Raw genomic sequence first — 11,217 nt, 5'->3', positions numbered from 1 at the left:
TAGATATTCGTATTTTAGTACAAATTCATAATACAAAATTTATAAGAACATTTTTAAATTACTCAAAATTTTTATCAAAATTATAAGATATTGTATAGAGCAAATTAAATTTTTTATACTGTAAATTATCTTCTAAAATTATGTTCTCAAAATTTCTCGTTTTCGTGATTACGTCCACTAATATGAAGTTTTATACTTTATCTCTAATGGCCAATTATTATTTACATTGTTAAATTTTTGATGAACCTGTACAATTTTTGATAAGTTCACCCGCTAGCAACGTCAGAAGGTAAGATCTGTTGATATTTTTGTTTGAGTAAATCAATAAAAAAATTAAGACTTATCAATGAGCATGAGTGAGAAATCGCTTTCAATGTAGTATGGGACATGCAAAACGCTTAAGCAAGTATTAATAGTTGTAAAGTAAAAAACGTATTTAACTATAAAAGTAACTAATGAAAATAAATAAATTTAATTTACCAATTAAACATGAGTATTTATACACACATATTCAGATACATATGTTCATTGTATGAACTGTCAAGCGAACTAAAATCCCTTTTTTTGTACAGTGCATTATTTTTCATTCAAGTAAACGTAACGTAAATCATGATCAAAATAAATTAAATACCAAAAAAATGGTTTTATTGTGCCAGTCAAAATCACAAAAGATTCAAAATTGTGTAATCATTAAACGTGTCAATCATATTTGTTCAATTAGCCTGTCAAGACCTATAATTTGGCTGTTGAGAATATTCAGAAAAAGCGAGCGTTATAAATTTTTAATAAAGTGTCTTCTCAATATCGTATGAACTATTGAAATGTTTATAACAACACATGATGAAAAGCAGTATAAATTTATTTCCTACATTACATTCACTGTCTGTAAATAAATCATTTTACATCAGAGTATTATTCCTACAAGCTATGGCTCAGGCTTATAGCAAAAATTATTTTTATGCATTTTATACTATGTATATAAATTGCACTTGTAAATTTTCAAAATGTTGCATGGGACTCGCATAAAGTTTACCATAAACTCATTTACTTGTTGCTGTAGGTTAGCTAAATATTGTAAAATATATTATGTGAAGAAAAAACTATTGAATAAAGCTATTACAAACGTTGGTGGAGTGGAAGTTATAAAAAACAAATGATAAAACTGTCGAGTTAATTTGTGGTTGATGTAGATGGGATGTTACCGTGAAAAGTGTATTAAATAGATAATGATTCGTTGTAATTATAATATGTCATATATACATACAAGAATAAGCAAATATAATACTATAAATATATATCAACGTGTTTTGAATTTTTATTTATCATATTTTTTTATTTATCAAGCTATAAAAATTACTTTATATAATCCTTTGAGTATCGCATTGATTTCTGGTAAGTATGAAGTTAAATTTAAGTGGATCTATTCTTTGTATCATAGAGTTATTCATCTGATCTTTTAAATTTATAATCAATTACAAACTAATTTTTTTCAGTACTAAATATGCCTTGATCGAGGGCAGACCTTTTATGTTTTATCCAAAACTAGGTTTGTAAACTTGATATTTGAAGCGCAAATTAATTTAAATAGTAACAGACCATTTCATAATCGTCGCATCAATAAATAATCGAGATAGGAAACGCGAAAATTAAAAAAAAGAATTTTTTAACACTGCGTGCGCGAAACACGGGTTTTCTAACCTTAATGCGTCAGAAAACCCTAGTTTCTCGCAAGCAGAGTTAAAAAATATCGTTTGCAACTAGTCCGCGAGGAAGTTGACTCACCCAGGAGTCTTTGCACCCTCGCTACGCTCGGCAGAAAACAACTGCTTCGCGCACTTGTTACAAAATATACTATTTCGCGTATAATGAGACGGAGATAACAGGATGAGTTTGAGTGCAGCAAGCTAATCTTAACCGAAAATTTCATTTTTATGATTGTCTAAAGATTCGAATAAAAATTGCCAAAAATTGTACGACCGATAGCGTAACTAACGGTTACATAGCATTATCTTAATTTACACAACTTTTTGTATCTCGATCAAGACTCGTACGAGTCAGGTTCGATACATAAGTGTGACCCCAAGCCAGAGGATAAGTATTCTATGTTACACCATGTGATATGTGAAATCCCGAACTTTCGTTGGAGACGGTGAAAAGTCACTTCCTTCAATTTCTCGATTAGTAGCTGTTCTTCGAATATGACTAGTAAACCGTGGTTCTTCTCGAATTTTCACTTTTTTTTTCATCTTTTAGATCCACCGAAAATATTTAACTGTTCAGATAACAAAGACATTTTATGAAAGAGTTTATTTTGGTCTCTGGAAGAACATATTACGATATTGGCTGATTCTAAAAAGATGAACAAATCTATTTTTGAATTTTATGTTAATTTTTAATTTTTAAGGGTTTTGAGGTTGTAGACATAATTTCTGATAATAACTTTAAATTTTTCAACAATTTTATACATGAAAAACCATTATTAAAAAATTTTTCTATGGTTCCCCTTTAAAGCAGAGTAACATTTAGAAAATGAAAAGCTAAATTTAAACCTCTGCAATTTCACGAGTAATGGACCGAGTGCATTAAAATTTTTGGAAATTAAATTTTTCAATAAACTTTGAAGGCATTATTGCTGGAATAAATTAATAAAATATTGCATTATGATATGAGTGCGTTAGTAATACTCTCTGGCACGGCGTAGCTTAGGGCCTGAGCGCAGCGAGAGTCCTAATAGCCGTGTCAGAAAGTGCTCCCTATGACAAGAGTATTATACGGACTTTTATAGTACTGTGCTAAGTTCACATTTATGCCTCCTTTTCCGATGCATAAATTTTACCTTCTAGTAGTGCGAAGTGAGGTTAGCGCACGAGCGTACCGATGCGAACGTCACGGTGTCAGAATGTGCAACTTATCGAAAAGCGTGCCATGATACTTGTATCGTAAATTAATACTAGAAATCTCTGTGCGCGCTACGCGCGCATGGAACTCTTATGAGTATGTAATTTAATATATGGAAATATTTTAAAAATAATAATCAATCAAGATATTATTAACTACAGAGGGCGTATATAGATGACACTAAAATATTTCTTGTACTTACACGAAGTTGGCTCTAAGAGGGTTCAATTCGATCTATAATCGCAATGGCTCTTATATTAATTAGATTTGAAGATTCATTTCGATATTAGTCCTTCTAGTATACATACAGTAGAGAGGGTTAAATTGACTTTTGTATTTTGAAATATCCACCATTTTTTGAATTAGCTTATATATTAAACGAAATAGTTTTTTGATATTTACTAATTCTCAATGCTCTATCTGTTGATTGAATCATAAATTCCATCATCAGAATATGATACTTTCGATTATGATAAAACTTGTTACAAAACTAAAGCTAAAATATTAATTTTAAAATGTTTGTACTATACATTATCAATTTCGCGATAGGTCAATTTTTACTACAATGTAACTTAGCATTTTTTTGATTAGCTATCACTTACGCACGCGTGGTCTTCATCATACTTGCTCTGCATCATTATGTGGGAGCTTCGCCCTTTGTCCATTTGCACACATGGCAAGGGGTGTTGTTTTCGACAGTGATTACGCTTTGGCACTTGTAGGACACTTCTTGCGGTAAATTGTATGTATATGTGTGGGTATGTGTGTGTGAGCGTTGATTTGTTGCAAGCTCAGCCCTCTCTGGGCATTTAATTCGTCGCCACGACAACTTGCAAGTTTTGTGGCCATGATTCTCCGGCAAGGTAGAGGTACAAAACTCTTGTTGACCGTGGATCTACATCACACATACACATGTACGCGTGTATATGTGCATATATATACGCGTGCACACAGAGCGTCGTCATCAAGTTCGCACTTCCTGTAAGAGCCATCTCTAACTTTCAGTAGAGCTTGCGCAAGCTCGACTGCGTTATAATGCTCTGGCGCGACTGCTCGACACTGGGTTCCTCTTATGCTCAAACCTTTTTTTTTTATTTCACGCTTCTTTGACATGATGTGCGCGTGTGGGTGTGTGTGTTCTGATTACCTGTAATCCATTTCGCTCTACATCGCCGCGTGTATTCGTACGTGTATTATTTATTTTCAACGTAGCGCGCTGCAAGCGGAGAATATATTATTATTCCGATCGCGTTACCCGTAGCAAGATAGAGAGAGAAAGAGAAAAACAGCCGTGTCGCGTGTGCAGTCGACTTTTTGCCCTCTTACCCAATGTCTTGTGCAAGCAATGTATCGACTCGTGTACACGTCGGTATTTTACATTCATTTCGTTTTCCTTACGAAACCGTGTTGAGTCTGAGTGCGCAAGCGAATAAGCGAATACACTACTTTTACGTTGCACTTTCTCTCTTGAGATTGACATTATTATTTTTTATTTTAGAATTATATTAATATTATTTTTTTTTTGTTTTACTAGCTTTCGAGAATAATTCGCGAGCGAACGAAACGTCGAGTACGAAAGATAGATATATACGAAGCGATACGTTGACCTAGTTTTTGTAGGTATTGACGATGCAGCAGGAGTGAGTGAGCGAGAGTAAAAAAATGCACTATTCGGACTGTACGGATAGTTTACGCGATTTTACTCTTAGTTTTTGACACGTTCGACTACGTATAGATAATATAAATTTATATGCCGAGCAAGGCAGCCTGGTTTTATTTTCGACGCAGGGTATGCGTAATAAGGCATTTTTTTTTATTTTCATGGCAAATCAAATGAAAAATTACGTTTTATGGCTGAATGTGATTTAACTGGATCAATGCGGAAAAGTACGGAATACGGAGAAAGAAACCAAATGTAATATGTACAATAAAATAATTGAATGAATCGCTGAATAATGTAATTTCACTATAACAAGTATACAATAATAGAGTTTAGCATTCAAATCAATTCGAATGCCGACCTCGGTTGCTGAGGCATTTCATTTGCATGCAATTTCGAGTCCACGACGTTGTATCAATTTTACCTGATTATCCAATTAGTAATCCAAACTTTTGAGGCAAATGCAAAATTGTTATTCTATTCGCGATAAAGGAATTATTTATTTTTGATATTTAACCCATTAAACACTTTCCGGGTGAAAAATCATCGATAAAACACTTAACCGGTAGTACATAAGGCAGCCTCGCAAATTCACTAGCTAGATGTAAGCCCGCGCGCGCAGCTTGAGCTAAAGCTGAAATTCCTACGGATGAAAAATGACCACAAGCGCTCGGGCGTCGAGGAACTTTATTATATATCCTGCCTCGCCTTGGCCGAGAATCGACTGGAGCTTTAATCGAGTGAGCGCACGCCTGTGTGAATTTCACTTGGATGTCTATGTGAGTGCATGGCTATATAGCTGTATACGGGAGCGCGTCGCTTGTTGTATCGAATGTATATAGGCGAGAAAGGGTGGGAAAATCCCGCTAGAGTCAAAAAGCAAAGGGAAAAAAAGGACGAAGAAGAAGAAGCAGAGGTAACAGCGGAGGAAACGGGAAGGAAGTCAGTTAAGAAGGACGTGCCGAGAGTTTCTCGTCGGTACTGAGAAAGGAAAAATAGTAGTTTTCCGAACGTCAGCGCGCGCGCCTCGGTGTATATACCGTTGTGCGCGAGAGCGAATATAGACATATACACAGGCGCATGTACGTGCCCATCGAGCCTCTCTCGCTCTCTCTCTCTCTCTCTCGCAGCTTCCCTCAGCCGAAGCCAGCCCGAGACGTTTGTGCATTCGGTAGAAATAAAGTAGCAGATCGAGTCTCTGTGGGATTTTCCACTCGATTCGTGGATGTGTCGCTGCTGCTGCTGCAACCAAAAGGTCGAACGTAATCTTGGAAGTGTCTGCGTCGTCTTCTCAAGCTGATTCCCACGAGATTTGCGACGACATACTAACACGTGTATGAAAGCCTCGTGCATTCCGGGCGTGCGAGGCCTGGGCCGCTGCTGCTGTTGCGCGCCTGCCATGCTGTTTGTCGTGCGACTCGAAATTCTCTGGCGCTACAAAAGAATAACCACCACAGACTTTTAAGGGATCATGAACGCAACTTCCTCGCAGGCTTCTATACTTTTCGTATTGGTTATAGGATGCATTTATTACTTTCGGAGAGCCAGAAATTGGCATGATTTCTTATCATTCCAGTTCTAGATACCATTCATCGCGTGACTTATTTTGAATTGTTGAAAATAAAATGCATTGTTGGCAAAATTTTTTCACCCTCACAGCAAATGCTCTAGTTGTGGATAAGTTGATTCATAACCCTGTAACAGATCTTGTGATCTCTGAGGAGAAAAAATAAAAAACTATTGTTGAAAGACTTGAGTCGTTAAAACGGCTTTGAATGATGAAATCCCGGAGATGTAAGAACTATGCTATCCTGAATAAATCATCCGAATAAAAGGCCTTCGAAGGATCTATAAGCCGGAGTGTAAGAGCGAGACCTCCAGTTGGATTGGAAAGCTTCAACGCGTATTTCATAAATACTACATGTCGTTACACTTGCTTCATCTCCCTTTTCTCTCGCTCACTCTCTCTCCCACGCACACGTTTTCCCTCCCTATCTTCCTCCTTTGGTTTGATATCTATGGCGAGGAAGGAAAATTGTAGAAAATCAGAGAAAATCCAGCGAACGGAAGCAAAAAGCATGTGCAGCGTGAGCCAGACTCAGCTGAGAGAGAATATCACGTGGCAGCTGACGTTATAACCAGTAGCAGTCCGTGTCACATTATTTTTGTAGCCACCCATGCGCATCAACTCTTGCAGAAAAGGAAAACTATATACGTATGTGCTTGTACCCCCTCGTAGATATGTATATATAAATACATGTGTACACGCACATGCACACATCTACGGTGAAAGTACACGTCAGCAATAACCGCGATTTCTGCCACGTATATATATATATATATGGATATATACTCGCTGCCCGAGCTGCTGCATGTGCAATCGTAAAAAAAAAGAGAAAAATTTTTCCACGGTGACACGTTTAGTGTGCTGCATCCTTTGCCGTTTATTTCGTGCGTTAACAGCTTTATCTCTAGAGCGGTCTTTTTTACACAATACGATATATATGTGCAATCATCCTCTTTTTGTTCATTCTACCTGGGTATACACCTAGATTAATTAATTTTTTTTCATTAAAATTCAGAGATATAATTGAAATACGCCCTTGCTGCGGCGCTTATCATCGTCAGCGTTTTATTAACATATTTTTCAAAGCTTTGAAAGCATGTAATTGGCCAGGCTCGCACTGGCACTTTTTTTTTATTTTGCCACGCAAGAATTACTTTCGTCAACCTGCTCGGTTTCCCACACACATACACATGGGCATTATCTGTAATAATCCTCGAGGCTGCTTCTGATGCAGCCGTTGCTGCTGGAAGCTCGATACACGAGGCTCCTTTTTTCCATTAACTACAACATATAAGCTACACGTATTCATCCTGGAATAACAAAATTTCACAAAATGAACTCAATTCCCTATCGCATTGACGCTTGAGTGACCACTTCTCTCCGTCGTGGCATTGTATTTTCCGTAAACACATCATATGCACGAGACGCATTGTTTCTCTCGTTCTCTCTTTCTCTCTCTCTCTCTCTCTACTCATCAGCAGAGATAATTCTTGCACTGGCAATCCTCCAGAAACGCATATATACCTGCGATCAATTTGGAATTTGGGCTTGCACATACCGATGATTTCGTTTATGCAGCGTTATTATGCATGTTTGTCCGCTTGCAAATCGGCCGTTACGCGCGCTTATATCTTCTTCCGAACATTTTTTTCATACTGCCGAGGCATTAAAGGATAATCTCAACGAGTCGACAAATGTATATACTTGTATAAGCCGCGCGCAGCTCGTCGGGCTATAGGCGGCTATATAGCTTTGATTGCGATGAAACGCGTCGATAAAATGCCTATTATATAGAGCTCAACGTCGCTCGCGCGCGCTCGCGTCGGCGTCGGCGTTCTCTATGTATATATACGTACGGGGAAAGAACCGACGCGCTTAATAGAAATTTAATTGATCCTACGGTTCTCCCCTCCTCTAAGCGAGCTTTGTATAACTATATAGATTATACACAGCGCGAACAGGTCGGGGAGGTCGAGTAATTCAAATCGCGCCTCGCCTTCTCTCAATGAGAGAGAGAGAGAGAGAGAGAGAGAGCGGGAGCATTTCTATCGTTTGTGGAAGAAGCCCGGCGAAGAGTCGAAGGGGCAACGAGCAAGCGGCGATATCGAGGTAATGAAGCAGAACAGCATGACTAAGCACTTGGAAAATAATGGAAAAAATAAAAGGACTGATATCGAGGGGAGGAGCGGGGAAAAAAAGGCGCAGGGAAAAAAAATTTCGAAATATACCTGCGCCGTGCCGCGCGTCTGCAACGAGAGGAAGAAGAAAATTGAACGGATTAATCTCTCAACGTTTCAGCGCCGAGGCAGAGCCGGCATTGTTGATTTTATGATAATAATTCATTGCTTGGGCAAAAAAGGCTGAGAGAACGAAAAGATTTTTGCGCCCCCGCTTCTTTTATAAACAATATGCTCTCGTGCTCGGTCGATAATTGTACATTGAAAATCGGATTAAAAGTAATTTTACCCGAGCTGCTGTATACAGGCGGTGACAGTCTGATTTCCGATCGCAGTTGGTAGTACAGCGGCGCGCGCGAACTAGTAGCTCTGTCCCTGCTGAGCACGGCAAAGCACATAGGTCAAATGTGGTTGAATCTCAATAACAACAACGCGTCAACTACTGGCAGCTCGGCGGCGACGACGACGAGACGATGTCTTGTCGAGTTCGCTTACTTCATCCACTTGTGAATTCGAGTACTAGAAGCTCCATTTCAGCCTAGCTACTCTCCGATCCTCTAGCATAGTAGCCTAGCGCTGTACGTACGCGCTCGGCCAACAAGGTGCAGTGAACGAGCGAAACGGAGGACTTTGGCTCCTTTGGATCTCACTTAATCCACTGCAGTTGCCTCTCTCTCTCTCTCTCTCTCTCTCTCTCTCTCTCTCTCTCTCTAGATCGCACCAACCTATATAATACGTAAGGCTACGAGAGAGTAAGAGAGTGAGAGAGGTAGAGAGGGAGAGACACCGAACGTACATACCCAATGACGTATATATGCATTCGCATAAAATCGATCTTATCACGCTAGAATGCATGTACACTCTTGATCTGGGTGCAAGCGCATGTACACGCGTGCGCAAGTGTGCATGTGTGCGGATTTGTGCACGGCAGCGCTGATTTGTTGATGGCTAAAAAAAAGTTCGGATTATCTTTATCGATATCCGATCGAATGGCGAAGCTAAACCTCGTACAACGGCGTTTATCGATTTCATACCAGAGTACTTCGGTGCGGGCGGCTCTCGCCGGGCTTCATTGCACGAGCATTCGAGGCTTTTTTACGCTTGGCATGACAGTTAAACAAATATTTTAATATTGATGCAAAATGTGCGTCTGGAACATAATGGATGTAAGTATTGTTTGGTAAGCATTTTTCAATGCGAGAACGAAAAAGAGGGAATCGCTTTAACGGAAATAGACTGTGAAAAAGTTCATTTTTTCAGTTAAATATGTAAAAAATATCGATTGCGCCTTTGTAATGCATTCGAGTTTCATGAATACACATACTTCACAAATTTTTTGACTGAAATAATAAAACAATATAAAAACTTTTAAATCCATTTCGTTTGAAATAACAATTTTCAATCAAATTACCATTAATACGTATGCAATTGAAATAATTGATCAATTATTATTTTGATCAAGTTACACTTATTCCAATTGACAAACGATAGAGCTTACGGAATAATACACAACTATATTCACTCCCATAATTCTATCAAGTGAATCATCCAATAATGTTGGTTCAATGGAAGCACACATATACGAGAAGTCTTCCCTCGGGAAATTCTTTTACGTTACCTCGAAAAGTTTTTCTCCCAAAAGAAAGCTCAATTGAGCTTCTTCGAGCTTTTTCAAGTTCCACGTTAAAACCTGCTATTTATTTTATTGTACATATTTTCTATAACTAAACTTTGCAATTAAAGGGGTCTTAAATAAATCAAAACTGGTGTAAAAAATTAATACAAGAAAATTTTAAAATTCAATTTAATCAACACACGAAATTCATAGGACCGTAAATTTATTATTGCAATATAATTTAATTTTAAATATAATAAAAGAACAATTCTTTTCGATGCATCAGAGGATCGCATGTCGTGGTTAGGACGCGATATACTTCACAAATTCAAGACTACTCCTGGGTGCAAGCTACTACGCGTGTGTGCAGGTGCGAGTATAGTTCGCTCTCTCTCTCTCTCTCTCTCTCTCTCTCTCTCTTGCGAGGCATAATTTCAAATTAATTACGCATCATATGACGTTGGCGGCGCGCTAGCGTGAACATCGTCAGAGGCTTGTCGGTTTGGAGAATCAGCGCGAGCGAGGCGTCTAGTAATAGGCCTTGCTCACTACTACTAAAGCTCGCGCGCGCATGCAGTTCACGCTTCTCTTTCACGCCAAAAGGGGCAGCTAATAAACCAGCATCAATTAACCGACACGCTACTTTTACCACCGGCGATATTTCGCGCATTGGTTTTGTTGCATATAACGTCTACCTGGCACATCGCGCAAAAAGGGGAATCTATGTTAAGTTAGGCCGGCACCAGCCGAGTGCAATAAATAAAGCCTCAGCGTATGCGTGAATATTTCATGTAATGCCATGTAAATTTAGTCGTGAATCCGAGAATAAAGCTTTTCAGCCTTGATACAGTTTATAGTGGCGTGCGATGAAAAGTTACTGTCTAGAAATAATCACGCCAGAGGAGCTGCAGTAATAGATTCACTTTTCAGGTCGTGAAACGTCTTTCGCCCTGCACTTTTCAATTTTTTTCTTTATTTTTTCACTGATGCTTTTATCTGCATAACTTTATTTTTGATTTTAGCAAAGGCGGAATAAAATTATCTCGAATGATGTTATTTTGAAACGGATGTTGCATAATTAAATGTGAACGCGATAGAGTACGTAATCCCTACGATACGTTGGAAAATCTCTCATAGTTTTACTATTTTCTCATAGTTATACGCAAAATTATAAGTTGGAGTTGTATTTTTTCCATGAATTTTTATTTCGCATAGAAGTAGCCGAATTTGTCGCTCGCATTTGATACACATCCGGTGTGGCTTGTGCGAGTGTTGGGGTTGCGTAGGGTATACACCGAGC

This window comes from Trichogramma pretiosum, unplaced genomic scaffold, assembly GCF_000599845.2.
Source record: "Trichogramma pretiosum strain Unisexual culture from Peru unplaced genomic scaffold, Tpre_2.0 scaffold54, whole genome shotgun sequence".
NCBI lineage: Eukaryota > Metazoa > Arthropoda > Insecta > Hymenoptera > Trichogrammatidae > Trichogramma > Trichogramma pretiosum.
The sequence above is the reverse complement of the archived record's forward strand: the minus strand, read 5'-3'. Positions refer to the sequence as shown.